Here is a 19,486-nt window from a genome sequence, read left to right as displayed (position 1 = left end):
GGGGCCAGCGCTGAGGAATAGGAGGTAAAGCCACCGCTTGCAGTGCCAACATCCCATGGTTTGAGTTCCAGCTGCTCCACTTCCGATCCAGCTATCTGCTGTGGCCTGGGAAAGCAGCAGAAGATGGCTCAAGTCCTTAGGCCCCTGCACCCACGTGGGAGACCCAGAAGAAACTCCAGGCTCCTGGCTTCAGATTAGCACAGCTTCAACCATTGTGGCCATTTGAGGAGTGAACCAGTGGATGGAAGACCTCTCTCTCTCTCTCTCTCTCTCTCTCTCTGCCTTTCCTTCTCTCTCTCTCTGACTTAAAAAAAAAAAAGAAAATATGATATGGTCAGTGTCCCCTCTCAGAAGCCCCTGGAACTTTGCGGTGCCACCCACACCAAGTGAGCCGCTGTGCTGGCTTGGAACTGCATACATTAGTTTTTGCCTACTTTTGATGATTACACTTGTACAGATGGAATAGATTTGTACCCTCTATATTCTTTTATGTCTGATGTCTTATTTAACGACACATTTTTGCGATTCATTCATGTTGTTTACAATTATGATGCTTTTATTTTTGTTGCTGTGCAGACAAACCATTATTTATTCCTTCTACCATTGATGGGTGGGTATGAGACAAAGAATACTGCTGTGAACATCCTGGTGTCCCATCATCTGGCGGGCATGGGTGCATGCCTGTGTACTCAGTATCCCGGAAGTGGGAACTGCCAGGTCACAGAGGCTCAAGATGTCTAGCTGTAGGAGAAACAGGTTTCCATAACGGTCGTAGCCACCTGTGTCCTCCGGGGGTGTGGTGCGCTCTGTCTCCCTGCCCCTCAGTGCTTCTCAAATCCTCATTCTGCTTAGCTCCATTTCCCTTCCCACCCGAGGCTGTGCGCGAAGCCCTGCCACTCCACCTTAACCATCTCAACCTCGCCTGCCTGGGCCCTGGAGCTCTGGCCAAAAGGCTCTCAGTCCCAGCCCTGGCCTCCAACAGCACCAGGGCTAGTCCTGATTAAGGTGCACCCCGGGAGGTGCTGGGCCCGAGGCTCCCCGCTCTCATGAGAAACACATAATCATTAATCAACATCACTGGCCCCCTCAGACTAAGTGGCCTCTTGTGATTGGGAAGGGACCCTTGAAAAATAAAAATGCAGTCTTTTAGCATTTCAAGTGCACGCATCCGACAATGGCTTTCTTGGTAGCAGTGGGGGGTGTGCTGGGGGGGGGAGCTCCGTGTGTGTGTGTGTGTGTGTGTGTGTGTGTGTGTAGGTGCAGGCCTGTCTGTGGGCCTGAGGAAAAAAGACAGTGGGAAGAGCTATGGGCCCATAGCTCCTACAGGCAGGCAAACCCCAGGCCCTTGTGTCCTGTGCAGGGTGCAGGCTCTGGGTGGGAACTGAGGCCCCCGGGAGGGCTGGGGCAGCTCCAGGCCATGGGAAAAGTAAATCGGGTGATGTGTGCGCATTCCCGGGCTCTCCTAAGAAATGCTGGCTACCCTTCCCTCCACACCCACAAGCCGGGTTCACCACCACCATCAAGCTGGGAAGGTGTCACGGTCCCTGTGCAGGTGAAGCTACCACACCCGGAGGCAGCCGGTTTGTCCTGTGTGTGTTCAGCCCCTGGGACTGGTGGCCTGGTGGACACTGCCCCTGCCCAGCTCTGTGCCATCCAGCAAGCTGTTCACTCTCGGTGGGCCTCAGCTTTAGAGAGAATGATGGGGCCAGCATTGTGGTATAGTGTATTGGACCACTGCCTCTGACGCTGGCATCCGAGTGGCAGCGTCTCCACTTCTGATCCAGCTCCATGCTAATACATCTGGGAACGCAGCGGAGGATGAGCCAAGTCCTTGTACCTCTGCGCACATGTGGAAGACCTGGATGAAGCTCTTGGCTCCAGGCTTTGGCCTGGCTCAGCCCAGCTATTGCGGCCATTTAGGGAGTGAACCAGCAGATGAAAGATCTCTCTGTCCCTCTCTCTATATATCTCTCCTCTGTAACTGTGCCTTTCAAATAAACCAATCAATCCGTTAAAAAATGAATAAATCATTTTATATATGCTGCTTTGTTTTATTAAAATATTTATTATTTTATTCATTTGAAAGAGTTTTGGAGAGAGGTAGAGAGAGAGAGAGAGAGAGAGAGAGGGTCTTCCGTCAGCTGGTTTACTCCCCAAATGGCCACAATGGCTGGAGCTGAGCTGATTGGAAGCCAGGAGCTAGGAGTTTCTTCTGGTTCTCCCATGCGGGTGCAGGGGCCCAAGCACTTGGACCATCCTCTGCTGCTTTCCCAGGCCATCAGCAGGGAGCTGGATCAGAAGTGGAGCAGCCAGAGCTTGAACCAGTGCCCATATGGGATCCCAGCGCTTCAGGTCGCAGTGTTAACCAACTGCGCCACAGCACCGGCCCCCAGATAAATCAATCTTAAGGAAAAAAAAAAAAAAAAAAGAGAGAGGTATGACCTCCTCTCCTCAGATGATTCTGACAACTCAATGAACTAATGTTCTGGAACATTCTGTACAGAAACTGCCCACCCCTCGGCTTCCCCTTCCCTTCAGGTGGATTGTCAGCTGATCACAGCAGCCTGGGAGGCTGTCCTGTTACAGAAGTGAAGGCTGAGGCTCGCGAGGCCGTGACTCGGTGGCTGCGCCATGTCCTACTGTCGTGAGACAGCCATGGCTTCAGTTGGCTTCAGACAGACACTGCTGTGGTGTCAGCGACAGGCGACACTGTGGGCCCAGGGGACATCCTCCTAGTACAGCCACAGAATGATTCTTTTACCTTTCAGCCAGTTTTGGGAACCACTTATCTAAAAAATAACCTTTTTCCTTATAAAAATCTGAGTTGGCTCTGCATCTGTCTTCTCTTGTATGCCTGTCTGCCTCTCCAGTGTATCACACTGCTGACGGCAGCTTTATTTGTAAAAAGTCTAAACTGGAAAAAACCCGAATGTCTGAGGACAATGGAATGGGTCTGTTGTGGTTTCCTTATGGAATGGAGTACTACACAGCAATGAACGTGAACCAAGTGCTGCCAGAAATAGTGATAGTGTCCCGTCTCAGAAGCATAATGCTGAGGGAAAGAACCTATATGCCGGAGAGTATATTATGTGTAATTCCTTTTATAAAAAATTCAAGAATAGGTGTAAACAATCTTTGGGAATAGCTGTTGTGTTGGTGATTACATCTGGGGGGCAGTTATTGGGAGGGGCCAATGGGGGTGCGTTTAAGGGGTACTGATAATGTTTTACTTATTAACGGGGTGGTGGGTCACTGCATGAAAACCTGCTGAGCTCTATACTTGTGATGTATCTCCTTGACTGGAAGGGCATCGAGTTTTAGTTCTGATGTTTGTTTCAAAGGATTGGGGGTTAACACAGAGCATCACGGGGAAGGCTGGGGGATCAGCCTGGAGGCTGCTGCAGGATGAGGCTGATGAGCACATGAGAGGCTGTGCTGGCACCTCCGTGGCCACCTCTGCAGCAGGAGCTTGAAGTGACTATAGTGTGAATGCCACCCCAACACCCGAGCCCCCCTCCAACGAAAACTCAGCTTGGCAGGTGCTGCACTCCCAGAACGTGAGTGGTGTACGCTGCTGCTTCTCTCACACTGCTCCCTTCTACTCCTAGAGGTCCTGCTGGGGTCCTGGGGTGTGGGGCTGCTGCCTGTTCCTAGCTGCAAGGGAGGCTGGCAAAGGGAGCTCAGAGCTTCTGTTTGGGGTGGGGAGGCAGCGAAGGCAGGCACTCCTCCAATGTAAGAAAACTTTCAACATGCACAGGGCATCCAGGAAAGAGAACAGGGGTCCACTGTGCTTACGTTGATTGTAACAAGGGCCTTTGGGGGCCTTGGCTTTCTTCTCTAGTGGCCTTAAGGGTGTATCAGACATTGTGTGTTGGTGTCCACCTCTATGCTGGCCATCTTATGCAGCTTCCTGTAGCACCAAGACTGAGAAGCTGTGCTCCCCAGACTGCCTTGACAGTTGAATGCCAGTTAATCTTTGCAAGCAAATGGCACTGTTTGAGATGAGATTAGAAGGTGGAGAAGGTAGGCGTTGTCGTCCCCTGGCAGCAGCGTCACTGGAGCCTGGGCACGTGGGCTCTGGCTAACACCATTCTTCTCCAACGCCTGTAATGAGTGCTCAGTAGCCACTCTGTCTCTGCGGCTGGATGGACGTGGACTGACATCCACAGGCATCCTCAGAACCGTGGGCGGGGCTTATAGATGCTCCACCTAGCAACACCAGAGGCCTGGGGCCTATGATGGAAGACAAAGGGGCTGGCAGATGGTGCTGACCCTGAAGCTGATGAGGCTGGCATCCACCCCCATCTCTGCTGTCTCCTGGGGTGTGCTCTCGGGTGTCTCACCTGGCTTCCTTCTCTCTGGGCCTTAGGTGCCTTACCTGTAAAGTGGGCATGCTAACGCCCACCTCGAGGGCAGTGGGAAGTTAGAGAGGTGTACATGAAAGCCCTTTGCAAATGTGTCTTCAAGGATCATGAGCAAATGGAGGGAAAAGACGTGCCACTTTCTGTGAGCTTTTTGGAGACACCCCTCACTGCCCACCCCCCCCCCCCATAAGGGAGAAGTTTTCCAAGCAGAGGAAGCACTCTCGGCCCCCAAACAGGGCCTCCTCAGTTGAGGCCTGGTCTTGGCTTCCTCCCCCCATGATGGGAGGACCATGCATTTGTTCACTTGGCCTCGTGTGTTTGTTCAGGCCAGCCACTGCAGCACGTGCTGGTGACGTGAGGCAGCAGCAGCCATGGCCTCTGACCTGAAGCAGCCCTTGTGGGAGATGGGGCTACTGCAGTGCAGTGTGGTGGCACTGGAAGCGGGGAGGGTGGGGGGTGGGGGTGTTGCTCAAGCCCTGGAGCTTGGAGGAGAGGCGGCTTACCTGGATGGGACACAACTTTTCTTTTTTTTAAAAAGATTTATTTATTTGAATGTCAGAGCTACACATAGAGAGAGAAGGAGAAGCAGAGAGAGAGAGAGCGAGGTCTTCCATCTGCTGGTTCACTCCCCAATTGGCTGCAATGGCTGTAGCTGCACCAATCTGAAACCAGGAGCCAGGAGCTTCTTCTGGGTCTCCCATGCAGGTGCAGAGGCCCAAGGACTTGGACCATCTTCCACTGCTTTCCCAGGCCACAGCAGAGAGCTGGATCAGAAGTGGAATGGCTGGGACTTGAACCAGTGCCCATATGGGATGCCGGCGCTACAGCCTGGAGCTTTAATCTGCTGCGTCACAGTGCCAGCCCCTAGAAGCAGGCATTTCTAAGTTGAGATCTGAAAGAGGAGCAGGTATTAACCAGGTGAAAGAACAGGGCTGGGAGGGAGAACAACTTGTGCAAAGGCCCTGAGGTGAGAGAAATGGGGGTTGAGGACCTAGAGGCGGGGGCGGCCACAGGGAAGGCTGGCGACAGCGGGGGCTGCAGGTGAGTGGAGGCCAGCCGTGTCATGCCAAGGGATCTGGATTGTTCTGAGCAGTGTGTATAGCACAGTCCCTGCCCCAGGAGGGACACTGCTGGCCCTGGGCCCAGCTCCAGGCTGATTTACACACTCCCAGCGGTTGCATCACCTGCCCTGAAATCCGAGGTCCAGGAGTTTTGATGCTTTGTCCTGGTGTTAACCTGAGCCCAGAGGAGAGGCTGTCACTGGGCCTTTGCTCCACAGTGAGTGGGACAGAAGTCCTGGGCGTGGGAGCCACTCCTGCCAGCACCTTCTCCCCCCTCGCTCTGGCCTCCTGGTCCTCGCTCCTCAGCGGAATCCCATAACCATTCCTCGGTTTCACCCAGAATTCCACTGGGCCTTTCCACCTGTCCTTCAGACCATGATGTTCTTTTAAAAGATGCATTTGTTTACTTGAAAGGCAGAGTTACAGAGAGAGAATGGGAGAGAGAGAGAGAATCTTCAATCCGCTTGTTCACTCCCCAAATAACTGCAAAGGCCAGGGTTGAACCAGCCTGAAGCCAGGATCCAGGAACTTCATCTGGGTCTCCCATGTGCGTGCAGGGGCCCATGCACTTGGGCCATCTTCCACTGTTTTCCTAGGCCATTAGCAGGCAGCTGGATTGGAAGTGGAGCAGCCGGGACTTGAACTGTCATCCCCATATGGGATGCTGGTGTCTCGGGTGGTGGCTGACCTGCTATGCCACAACACCGGCACCCAGACAGGTGATTTTCATGAGGAGACACAGATAACCTTCACTTTGATGTTCCTCTGGGATTCAACCGCTTTTGCTGTGCAGGGAGAGGCCGATGGAGGTTAAACAGAAGAGAAAGCCAGAAGATCGAAAAAACAGCTTTCCAGCTCACTTCAGCCAAACTCTGTCCCATCTCACCTACTCCTTGTTTGTCTCAGAACTCAGCTTGTGCACCACCTCCTCCAGGAAGTCCACTGTGATTCCCTGTTTTGGAGTAGGTGCCTCTCTGCTGTATTCCCAGTTCTCTGCTTATGTCCCATTGAAGTTGCTGATGAACTTGCATTAGACTCAAGTTCAGCAGAAGGGACTTGCACACCTCCCCCAGGGCAGTTCTGGGCTAGGTGCTGGACGGGCAAGGACGAGGTGGACAGGGTCCTGCAGCGACAGTGACACGCTGCTGGGAGACAGGCTGGCTGGACCTTTCAAGGGTAGGGGCCGGCACTGGCTCCAGTTTATTTTCCCAGCAGTGAGCAGTGCTCGTCCCCGAGCAGGCGAATGCGGAATGCGTGGTCTTGGTGCTGTGCGTGCTCTGCGCAGGTTCCTGAGAAGTCCGAGATGACTCAGAAGGTGACCCCTCAGTGAAGGCTTTGTCAGCTGCCCTGCTCCCGGGTTCCTTCCGCCCTGGCGTCTCGGCTTGTTGAGGCTGGCCAGCGGGGCTGGGAGTCTGCGGGCCCCTCAGAGGTAGGTAGAATGTCCTTCACAAGCAGGCTGCCCGCTGTGGCTGGAAAGTCTGTCTCCAGGCCAACTGGCATCTCCCCCACTGATAGTTTCTTGTGCTGCATGCGTGACCTTGCAGCCTTCAATCACACCTTCAGGGCGGGGGCATTCACTCAGAGCTGGCAGGGGAAGGGGCTGAGCCCCTGGGGAGAGTCGGACTGGCTCCAGGAGACCCAAGCGATCTTGTGTGACCTTGCGACCTTAAATCACACCTTCCGGGTGGTTGTGGTCTTTGACCCGGAGCTAGCAGAGGAGGGGTCTAAGCCCCTAAGGAGCCCCCCACTGTCTCCATGAGCCCCAAGCCAATCAACATATGTATGTGAAACCCCCTGTCCAGTGGGCACCCCCCGATAAGATAACCCAATGAACAGAGAAATAATGCCTTCAAAGCCCAGGACACTTCCTCAAAGCCAGTGTCCCGCTCGGGCACTCTGCCCGGTCTCCTCTGACCAGGCGCTTTCTCTATCACTTGCCAATCAAAGTTTCTGCCTCTTTGCAAATTGTTCCTGGCTTTTTATTTCTATACTAAGCTGAGGAACAGAACCCACGAGACTCGCTCCGGCAACCACCCTCCCTTCCGTGGCCAGTAACACTTTCCTAACAGGGCCTCAGGGGCTGCAGAAGGTGATGCGGAACTGAGTCTTGGGAAGGAGACACAGAAACCAGTGGCGGAGGGAACAGGAGGTGCCGAGACCAGAGCACTGGAATCTAGAGTGCAGAGGGCAACGGGAGAGACATTACATAGAGACTTCTAAAGCCTGTGGAAAGATGGCATGGAAAGTTAAATTTATTTTGGTCCAAAGTCACTTGAAACGCACGTATGCTTTTTTTTTTCTTTGCGTGATATGCATTTTCCGTGAGCTTTTGGAAGACCCGTCACATGCCCACCAGGTGACAGCGGCCAATGCTACCTTTCATTGTCACCCTGAGTGTGACTGTCACCACTTGCTGTGACAGAGCACTCTCAGGTGCACTCATCCATTATCTCACTGATTGTCACAAGGTTTGTAAGGCTCTGTCTGTCTGCTGTGTGTCACTCACAGACGGTGGCCACAGAGCTTCTAAGTGGCAAAACTGGGGGTAGAAGCCAAGCCTTTTGACCCTAAATGCTGTTTTGTAACCATTTAAAAAATGTATTTATTTTGATTATTTGAGAGGCAGAAAGAGAAGGAGAGAGAGAGAGAGAGAGAGAGAGAAACCTCATTTGCTGGTTCACTCCCCAAATTCCTACAACAGCCAGGGCTGGGTCAGGCTAAAGCCAGGAGTCAGGATTGAACCCGGTCTCCTACATGGGTGGTGGGAATCCAAGCGCTTGGCTGTCACCTGCTGTCCCCAGGATGTGCATTAGCAGGAAGCTGGGATCAGGAGCAGAGCTGGAACTTGGACTCAGGCCCTCTGTGGGTGTCCCAAGCAGTGTCAACCTCCAGGCTAAACATCCACCCTCTAAGTTTATTTATTTATTTATTTATTTATTTATTTATTTATTTCCTGATCAAGGCTCATTTATTGAACAAATCCAGTAGTATTTAAACATGACCAGTTGTTTACAAGAAGGAGCACAAAAGATTTACATATCAAAAAGGCTTTTAAGGTTACAATAAAACACTTAGGTGATAAATGCAGGTTTCAGGTGTGACTGATTATCTATATTATCTCTTGTGAGAGGTTTAGGTTCTTCCTGCCTCTTCCCGGAATGGCCTCCTACTGTTGTTGGTCCCTACATGCCTTGCCACCCCTTGCTTCTTCCTTTGGCCTTGCCTGCACGTGTCCATGCAGTCCCTGCAGTGTCTCTGCTGAATCACCGTGGTGAGCGAGAGCTCATCTGGGGACACGTGTCCCAGTTGCTGAACTCTGTGAGGTTGGCTTTGTCTTCCCATTTAGACCCAAGAAAACCAACTCTGCTCTCAGCAGTTAACTGAATGGCCTCACATAAGGACTCGGATCAGCGGGCTTCAGAGTTTGTGTCCTTACTATTGAGTTGTGCTGATCATTTGCGACATCCCTGGGGCCATCTCCTTCTCTGTCTCCAGGCGGTGTGGCTTCTAAGCTGTTCCATGCTTCGTATTTTCTCCTTCCAGCATCTTGGGGACAGGGTATTAGTCTACACAGGCTCTGGCTTTCACGTCTAGAAAATGTCAGAGTGCCTACCTGGAGTCTTGCAGCACCTGCGCTGGCAGTAATTGGCGGATCGTTAGTGCGGCTCAGGCAGGCAGGGAGGAGGCTGTTAGGAAGCCTCATTGCTGTGGCAGGGATGAAGCCTTGGTGGGAACGAGCAGCAGGCAGCTCCGCACTGCTCTCTGACCCAGACAGGACGCAGATCCTTCCGATCTGGCTTTGATCTTGGAAGCCAAATGCCTTGCCCTCATTTATCCTAAGGAAACAATCAGATACATGAAAGAAAAACGAACACAGATTATTCTTGTGGTAGCAAAAAAAAAAAAAAAAAATGGAAACAACCTTCACGTCCATCAGGAAGGGGCTGGTTAAAGAAATCATGGGCTGTTCGTGCGAAGGGAGTGACTCACAGAAAACCCCTGAAACTGATCTGCATGCGTTGGCATGAAAAGGAACCGTTCACAGTAAGTCGTTAAATGAAAAGAGCAGGTTACAAAACAAAAAAATCCTGTCCATGGCAGGATGCCATCTTTATAAAAATCATCTTCATCTGTCTCCGTAACCAGCCTGGCAGTCCTGCAGTCTTCAAACCTCAGGCCCGGCGACTGCTGATTCTAAACACCACGTCTGGGAGGCCCATCAGTGTGGTCCAAACACACCTCCTGGGTGAACCCCCCCCCCCTCGCCTTTCCTTCCTGCCTTGGAGCACTTTGCCCCCAGCTCTGTGACAGCTCCTACCAGGGCAAGTTTTCCCCTAACTTCATCATCTCTTCCGGCAAGAAGGAAGGGAGGGAGCAGGGAGGAAGAGACCGGCTAGAAAGATCTGTGTGGTATGACATTAGCCCATCAAGGCAAGACAGAAATGTAAGGTTTTTCTTCCATAACAACCTACTTCCATGTGTGGTCTTGGCTGGATCCTGTCCAAACAGACCAACTCTAAGAGATATCTGGATGCAAATGTAGAAATTTGAACGTGGATGGATTTGAGATGCTATTAGGAATTATTATGAATCATTAAGTATGTTACAGTGTTAGAGTTACATAAGCAAATGTCCTCGTTGTTTTTTTTTTTTTTTTTTTTTTTTTTTTTTTTTTTTTGACAGGCAGAGTGGATAGTGAGAGAGAGAAAGATCTTCCTTTTGCCATTGGTTCACCCTCCACTGGCTGCCACGGCTGGTGCGCTGCGGCCGGTGCTCCAAAGGCAGGAGCCAGGTGCTTCTCCTGGTCTCCCATGGGGTGCAGGGCCCAAGCACTTGGGCCATCCTCCACTGCCTTCCCGGGCCACAGCAGAGAGCTGGCCTGGAAGAGGGGCAACCGGGAAAGAATCTGGCACCCTGACCAGGACTGGAACCTGGTGTGCTGGCACCGCTAGGTGGAGGATTAGCCTATTGAGCTGTGGGCACCGGCCCCTCATTGTTTTAAGGTGCATAACAAAGGGATGAAAAGTCATGAGATATTTGTGATTTACCTTTTTAAAATATTTCTGAAAACATCGTGGCAAGTGAACAATTGTTATATCTAGGTTATGGGTATGCACGTGTGTATTACATTATTCTCTCTATTTTCTATGCACTTGAAATTTTTCAAAATAGAAGATTCCAAAGAAACGTTTTTTTTTTTTTTCTAACACAAACACAGTGTAATTGCCAATATCAGGAAACTGTCATTACTACAATCCTGGTATCCTGGGTACAGTCCATATTTTGCCAAATGTCTAGTGTTGCCCTTTATACCAACTTTTAATTTACAGACTCCAACTCTGAATGGCATTCTGCAGTTCCTTGCCATGCTTCTTTGCTCTCGTTCAGTCTGAAAGTTTCTCAGCCTTTCCTTGTCTCTCACAACACCGGCATCGTAGAAGATGGAGGCTCCCTGTTCTGTAGAATGTCCCCCTCGTTTGCACTGATCTGATTGCGTCCTCATGACTTGATTTCTGAATACTGCAACATTTTGGCAGGATTACTGATGGCAAGACGTTAAGACCTTCTCAGGGCAACACATCGAGAAGTCCTGGATGTCAGTCTGTGCCATTATGGATGGCGTTGACTTCGGTCATGTGGTGGAGGTGCCAGCCCTCTCCCCTGGAAGATGCCTTTCCCCCTTTGTAAAGAGCAATCTGTGGGAGACACTGAGGTTGTGAGTGTCCTGCTCCCCATCATCTCACCCGATGCCTCACAGCCCCAGGAATCCCGGCTCAATCAGTGCATACCTCGACGGCCCCAGGAGGGTCATTTCTAGCTCAATCTTTCCTTCTACATTTATTGGTTGGTATCTCACTGAAAAGAAGAATTTCTCCCCCTCACCACCACGTACTTGTTTAGTTGTTAGTATGGATCAAAAGCATGTTTCTTTTTTCTTCTTTTCAAAGATTTGATTTTATTCTTTGAGAGGTAGAGTTAAGGGGGGGGGAGGGGAGGAAGGTCTTCCATCTGCTGGTTCACTCCCTAAATGTCCATAATGGCCAGAGCTTGGCTGATCCGAAGCTAGGAGTCAGGAGCTTCCCCTGGGTGCCCCACATGGGCCAAGCACTTGGGCCATCTTCTACTGCTTTCCCAGGCCACAGCAGAGAGCTGGATAAGAAGAGGAACAGCTGGGACATGAACAGGCACCCGTATGGGATGCTGGTGCTGCAGGCAGAGGCTTAGCCCACTACGCAACAGTGCTGGCCCCCAAAAGCATGTTTGTTAAATATAAATATTTACAGTGGGGTATGGGAAAGAGTATTCTGTGTTTTATCATTTGTAGGTCTTGGTGGCAAATGTTTCCACCTCCAACATCATGGGCAGTATCAGCAGGGTATAGATCATATAGGTAGTAAAGGTAATAGGTCATAATAGGTAATAAATCAATTGTGCTTTTTCCTACAGCATTCCACCTAGGTTCATTCACTTATTCATTCAACAAACATACAGAGCATGTATAGGGGTCAAACTCTTGAACTCTCATCTTCCTTCCTCCCTCCTTCACTCCCTTCCCTCCCTCCCTTCCTCCCTCCCTCCCTCTTCTCCTTCCTCAGTGTTTATCAAGAACCCTATGATGCATTTGGCAGAAGGAGGACTAAGGTAAGATCCTTGTTTCAGGGATCTCCCAGCCTGATGAACCAACCTGCAGCTTCCTTCAAGTGATAAGAAGAAACAGAAAGGAAATTCGTTTCAAGGAGACAAGGTAGAATAAACACTTATATGTAGCAAGGTCTTACAGATCGTGATGTGGATTTCAGACTCCCTTAGTCTCTTGCCCTGGCCCTTTGTTCTCATGAATAAATAGGAGCTGATTTTTGGAATCATTCGATAGCCAAGTTGTTTAAGGTCTTTTTATTCCTCTCCACAGACCTTTGGAAGGCTCCCCTCCCCGCCCCGCCCCCCATGCCTCCCATTCCCAGCCAGCCGGCCATGACCACAAACAGAAAGCCAGTCTCCTAGGAAGGAGACTGTTCACTCCCCAGCGTGGGAGTGTCTGGAGGAATGCATCCTGGTGGGGGGTGGGGTGGGGGGGTGGCGCAAACGCCAGGGGATGTAGACCACGTGTCAGCCCATTTCGAATGTGTGTGTGTCCATGTGGTTTTGCAATGTCGTCGTCTGTTCTGAGCCATGACAGCCACTTGATGAGGGGCTGGTGTGCCGTGGTTAAAAGCATGGGCTTTGGTCTCAGAGGGACCTGGCTTTAAACCCTGGCTCTGGCACTCAGCCGTTGTGTGGCACTGGGGAGACTCCTAACTTCTGTCTTGGAGAAATACTTCTGGAGTCCAGACTTAACTCCTCTGATGTGGAAAATTACGCAATTTTCCCCTGCAGAGGAGCTGCCATGCTGTGTGGAAGTCATGGCTTCCTGGAGCCCCAGCCATTCTTGCACAACACGCTGATGGTCTGCACACAAAGGAATCGGCGGCTCCACGGAGAACTTCCTCTGGAGCACACATGGAGTTAACAGCCCCTTTACAGAGAAAGCCACCCTGCTAAGGCCGCCCAGCCCTGAGCCTGGCTCTCACTCTGCTGCCCGCCAGGTTCACTCACCTCTGTAGGGTGGAGACCGTGCCTCCAGGACTGCGTCCAGGCACAGAGCAAGGGCAGCTGTCTTTCCAGAGAAGCTGGTGCAATGACCCCCAGACAGAGGTTTTCTGTTTCTGTACCAAATGCCACTGTGAACGCAGCGTGGCTGAGAAGGGGTGCAGAGTGATGTGATCCGGGTCCGGGGAATCGTCCTCAACTGCGTCCTCTTCAGTTTTCCACATTACGCACAATTCATGGATGTACGCATGTCTCCCAAGTCCCCAAGGGAGCCGGCTGAACCCCTCTAACGCCCCCCCCCCCCCGCTGCAATGCTTTAGAGTCACTTTCCAGATGCTTCCGGAGCTCGCGGCCATCCTGACACCCCCACTCCAGTTTCTGCTGAGGGTAAGCGAGGGAGCTGGGCTGTGAGCCTTTTCAGAGGGTGCTTGCCCAGATTCCTCTCATCAGAGGGTCTCGGCGTTGGAGTGAACGTTAATGGTCACCTGGTCTGCACCCCCTCAGTTGTAGGGAAGTCATAGACTTGCTCAGGGCCGTGCAGCCCATTAGTGATAAATCAGGGGCCGGAGTTCAGGGCCCCTGCATCTTGGGGTAGCCTGGCTGTGTGTGGTCCGGGGGTGCTGATGACTCCCTTGTGCTCTGCCTCTTGGCTGTGTTGCTGTTCCAGGGCTCGGAGGAATTGCTTCCAGCTGGAAGACAGTAGGAGCCCATGTGGAGACAAGCATGGCCCCTGGATATGGGCGCTGAAGCTTGCCCTATTAATAGCAGGGTATGTTTTAGCTGGTTTTTCCAGGCACCTTCCATACTGACTGAAACAGCTTGCTCATGTGGCCCTAGGAAGCTGTGACCCACATGGTCCAGTTTTAGAAGCATAGTCCCAGTAAGTCAAAACATAGTTAAAAGGGGGTTTAATTTTCTCCTTGTCTTCCTGAAGGGACATTAAGCAGGCTTCCATGTATAACCCTTGGCAGTGTGTTTTATAGAATGTTACCCAGTATTCTCATATCCCCCATTCCAAAGCTATGCACTTTGAATTTCAGGAATGACTCTGATTGGCCCAGAATGACTCAGTTTGCCCTTGGACCATGCACCAAGGTCAGAAATGAATGCTGCGATTGGTTAGGCCTGAGTCACATCACTAGTAGCGAGCAGAAGGGTTGTGTTCTGTGCTGATGCCTCACCAACATTATGTGGTTGGAACAGGGAAAGAAGAGGACTGTGGAAGCTTCCCCAGTGGGAAGGGAGTTTGTGCAGCCACTAAAGAGGGGAAGAGTTGAAAACTTATGGGAAGCAAGTTCAAGGTGAGGGGCTTCAAATGTATTTTGTTTTACTTTACATGTGCTTTATATAATATTTCATTTATTTTGTGATATCCCAAATACTTGTTGATTTCCCATCACACAAGCTAGCAGCTTAATTCCTCATCTATTTTTCAGTGTCTTTCCAAGTAGATTGATTGCCTTTTTTTTTTTTTTTGAGAAGATTTATTTATTTATTTGAAAGACAGCGTTACTGAGAGGCAGAGTCAGAGGCCGAGAAAGAAGTCTTCCATCTGCTTGTTCATTCCTCAAATGGCCACAATGGCTGGAGCTGGGCTGATCTGAAGCCAGGAGCCTGGAGCTTCTTCCAGGTCTTCCACGCGGCTGCTGGGGCCCAAGAACTTGGGCCATCCTCCACTGCTTTCCCAGGTGCATTAGCAGGAAGCTGGATAAGAAGTGGGACTTAAACTGGTGCCCATATGGGATGCCGACACTGCAGCTGGTAGCTTTACCTGCTACACAACAGCACCAGCCCTGATTGATTGCTTCTATATTTTTCATGGCTGGGTTTGAAAGAGGGTGACTTGGTTGTCAACAATGATTGTTCAAAAATGGATAGTTTCTTCTTTCGTTTACATCATATATGCTACTTGTTGGAGTCTTACCACTTAAAATCTGGAAACTCGAATCTTGAAATCTTTCCTGTCTGCATCGTAGGCTTTCCTGTGATTTGTTCACTTGGCAAACCCCTATGCATCCTTCAAACACAGACCAAGTTTCCTTGAGCAGGAAACAGACTATGCCTAACATACCTGCCAGCAGAAAACTAGCACAGAGATAAATGCATAACTGCATGAGTGAGAGGACTTCTGGCTGAGTAGCCCAAGGATGGCACCTGGGTTTATTTTGTCAGTGCATTCGGTAGCAAATATTTGACAAATCCAATGGGGGAGGGTGTCAAACAGAGGTTTACCTTTTCTGTATACCAAGATGTATGGAGACAGGCAGCTGTGGCAGTGGTTCCTGGGCTCAGTGAAGCCCGTAAGGTAGCAGTCTTGTGATGATCAGATCATACAGGGCAAGAAGGGAGGAAGGATCGTGGCACCTGCTGACAGGAGTCCCTGCTTACATCTCATTAACTACTCGTAGCAGCAGAGGAAGCTGGGAAGTCCCGTTTCTCGCCTGGGGCTGGGTATGGAACTGCCTGAGCGAATGTTGGTTCTGTTAGCGATGAAGAGTGGGGGCATGGATGTTAGCCAGGCAACCACGGGCATCCTCTGTATATTTCATCTCGTATTTCAAGGTTAATAGTTTATGGTAGAGCACTAGGTTAAGCACTTTGAAGACTTGTCCAAACCCAGCAGGCAAAGGTTCTTTGATTGATTATTATTATCTCTATATGGGTGGCTGCCGTCTTTGGACTAGCCCACTGATGGGTGTGTACGCTGTCAGACTGGATCAACAGGCACCCTTGTCTTTGGACTTCTGGTTGTTTGGCTACTGGCATGAAACAGGGACGCAGAGGATAGGAGAAAAGAGGCCAGGATTTACATGCCGGGGACTCTCTTCCTGCTGGGTCATCACGGTTTACGGAGGGTCACATCTCTTTTCAGGCAGCCACTCTGTCCATTTGTCCTGTCCCATCCCACACTCCTTCAAGCCAAGATCCCAAACCCTGTTCACACCACTGTAATTCAGTCATTTAATAAACCATCCCTGGATTACCCAGCATTCCATCTTTTTCCTGCAGACTCCGGAGGGAGTCTGGGAGTCTGGAACCCTTTAAGGGCTTGTGTGGGTGAAGGGTTTTTTTTTTTTTTTTTTTAAGATTTATTATTTATTTTTATTTATTTGAAAGAGTTACAGAGAGAGGTAGAGACAGAGAGAGAGAGGTCTTCCATCCAATGGTTCACTCCCCAGATGGCCGCAACTGCCGGAGCTTCACTGATCTGAAGCCAGGAGCCAGGAGCTTCTTCCAGGTCTCCCACACGGGTGCAGGGGCCCAGGACTTGGGCCATCTTCTGCTTTCCCAGGCCATAGCAGAGAGCTAGATCAGAAGAGGAGCATCTGGGACTAGAACCGGCGCCCATATGGGATGCGGGCGCTTCAGGCCAGGGTGTTAACCCGCTGCGCCACAGCGCTGGCCCGGGGGTGAAGGTTTTAGAGTCACTGATGGACACCCTGGTTTCTGTTTAGATTTTTAATTTGAAAGGCAGAGTTAGAGAGGGAGGGAGAGGTTTCCCATCCACTAGTTCACTCGCCCAGTGGCTGCAACAGCCAGAGTTGGGCTGATCTGAAGCCAGGAATGGGGAGCTTCTTCCAGGTCTTCCACGTGAGTACAGGGGTCCAAGGTCTTGGACCATTTTCCACTGCTTTCCCAGGCCATTAGCAGAGAGTGAGATCGGAAGTAGAGCAGCTGGGACTTGAAACGGCACCCATATGGGATGCTGGCGACTCAGGCAGCGGCTTTACCGGCTACGCCACAGTGCTGGCTCCTCCATTTAGATTGTAAGTTCCTCAAAGTCGAGAACTCCAGGGTGCCTTCTGCATCCTACAGGACACCTGTCTTGCCACACGTCATGGCCTGAGAAGTATTTGCAGTTCATTTTATTTTATTTATTTATTTTCTTTGACAGAGTTAGTGAGAGAGAAAGAGAGAGAGAGACAGAGACAGAGACAGAGACAGAGAGAAAGGTCTATCCTTTTCTGTTGGTTTACTCCCCAAGTGGCTGCTATGGCCGGCATGCTGCGCTGATCCGAAGCCAGGAGCCAGGTGCCTCCTCCTGGTCTCCCATGCGGGTGCAGGGCCCAAGGACCTGGGCCATCCTCCACTGCCCTCCCGGGCCACAGCAGAGAGCTGGACTGGAAGAGGAGCAACCGGGACAGAATCCGGCGCCCCGACTGGGACTAAAACCCTGTGTGCTGGCACCACAGGCGGAGGATTAGCCTATTGAGCCGCGGCGCTGGCCTGCAGTTCATTTTTATTGTCCAAGCCCTCCCCCTGGAGCAGTGCTGGTGTCTCTACCTGGGGTTTATACGTGTGTCCAGCTGTGAGGGGCTTCAGACTGGGAGCTTTCAAGGATCAGTCCAGGAGGGAAGCAATGCCTCTCCTGGTTCCATGCAGACTGGATTGTGACAGTCCAGTGAGAGCTGTTGGTCGAGATTGGCCATGTACCATGTGGCCCAGAAGGGCAAGTGCACCAGCACCTGGGGACCACACTCCCTCCTTCCTCCTAACTTCCTCTGCCTCCTTGCTCCCAGGCCTGGGGATCTATGTGCTGCAGACCTGATGTCCTTGTGTTATTAGATTTGCCGGTCACCCCTCCAGTGCGCTGGGGGACTAGAGGGCAGGAGCCGTTCACTGCCTTCAGAGCAGGGTTGCTTCAACTTTAATGAACATGCCAGTCACCTAGGGATCCTGTCAGATGACAGATTCTGATTCAACAGGTCTGGGTGAGGGCTGGAGGGTCTGCATTTCTAACAAGCTTGCAGTGTTGTTGCTGCTGTGGGGGCCGTATCTGAACAGCAAGGACTTGGAGCAGCACCGCCTGATACTGTGGCTGCCAGCTGCATGTGTTGGTTTAAGTTTCAACATCTTTTCTCTGATTTTTACCTCGTAGCCTCACCATCCCATCAGAGCTCACTGAGTTTCTAGTGACAGAAACACAACCTCACAGGTTTTAGGGGTAGGTATTTGGTGCATCAGTTAAGGTGCCACTTCCTATGCTGGCATCTGATATCGGAGTCCCTCGGTTTGAGCCCCTGCTCTGCTCCTGATCCAGCTCCCTGGAATGTGCACCCTGGGAGGCAGCAGGTGATGGCTCAAGTCCTTGAGTCCCTCCCTGCCACCCATGCAGGGATCCAGATTGATTCCTGGCTCCTGGGTTTGGTGTGGTCCAGCCCTGGCTGCTGCAGGCATCTGAGGCGTGAACGAGTGAAGTGAGCGATCTCTGCCTTCCAAATGCACACAACTTAATGAGGGTTTTAGCTTTCGTGAGAAAGAGAACTACAGGGGCTGATGTTGTGGCTTAGCGGGTTTAGTTGCCTCCCGTGATGTCAGCATGCCATCTGGGTGCTGGCTCATGTCCTGGCTTCTCCACTTCAGACTCAGCTTCCTGCTGCTGTACCTGTGAAGGCAGTGGAAGATGGCGCAAGTATTTGGGCCCCTGTCACCCACGTGGGAGACCCAGATGGAGGTCCTGGCTCTGGCATTGGCCTGGTCCAGTCCTAGCCATTGAGGCCATTTGGGGAGTGAACCAGTGGATGGAAGCCCTCTCTTTCTCTCTTTGTAGCTCTGTCTTTCAAATAAGTAAGTAAATCTTTTAAAAAGAGATAAATATATTGGTTTCCATGGACCTGTAAGGGAGCTGGTATTAGGAATAGCAGGTCTAGGGACTCAAATGATGTCATCATTGTTGAAATCACCACCACCATCATGGTTGCCATCATTATCAATATCATCTTTTATCCTTCTTTCATAGCTTCCTCTTCTTTGATTTCTTGGCATCATTCTCTCTACCTACAGACAGCCAAGGGGTTTGGCACTGGTGGCTCCAGGCTAATATCATACTCACCAACTAAATGGTAAAAGGCATCTCTTTCTTTTAGCATCGGACTGGTCCTGCTTGGGTCTTGTGCGTGGTACTGCACCTGTCTCTGTGTAGAGTGCTGGAGATCCCATGGGTCACTCTGTGGGAGGGAGGTGGCCCACCATGATGGGAAGTCCCCCAGTATCAGCTGAGTAGAAGGGAAGAGGAGTTGCCTTTAAGAAAGTGACAGGGATGCGAAGAGGTACAGCACAGAGAGAAGCGGTGGATGGTCGCTCCACCCTGTTCTCTTCACCTCACTGGGAACCCTGTCCATCTACTCCCCCTAAGAACGTCTCTTGGGGCCGGTGCTGTGGCACAGCGGGTTAACACCCTGGCCTGAAGTGCCAGCATCCCATATGGGCACCGGTTCTAGTCCCAGCTGCTCCTCTTCCAATATAGCTCTCTGCTATGGCCTGGGAAAACAGAAGATGGCCCAAGTCCAGGGGCCCCTGCACCCATGTCGGAGACCTGGAAGAAGCTCCTGGCTCCTGGCTTCGGATCGGCGCAGCTCCGGCAGTTGTGGCCATCTGGGGAGTGAACCATTGGATGGAAGACCTCTCTGTCTGTCTCTACCTTTCTCTGTAACTCTTTCAAATAAATAAAATAAATCTTTTTTTTTTTTAAAG

The sequence above is a fragment of the Oryctolagus cuniculus genome, chromosome 6 (genome assembly GCF_051225735.1).
Source record: "Oryctolagus cuniculus isolate XC-2025 breed Fujian yellow rabbit chromosome 6, ASM5122573v1, whole genome shotgun sequence".
In the NCBI taxonomy this organism is placed as follows: domain Eukaryota; kingdom Metazoa; phylum Chordata; class Mammalia; order Lagomorpha; family Leporidae; genus Oryctolagus; species Oryctolagus cuniculus.
Note: the sequence above shows the minus strand (reverse complement) of the source record.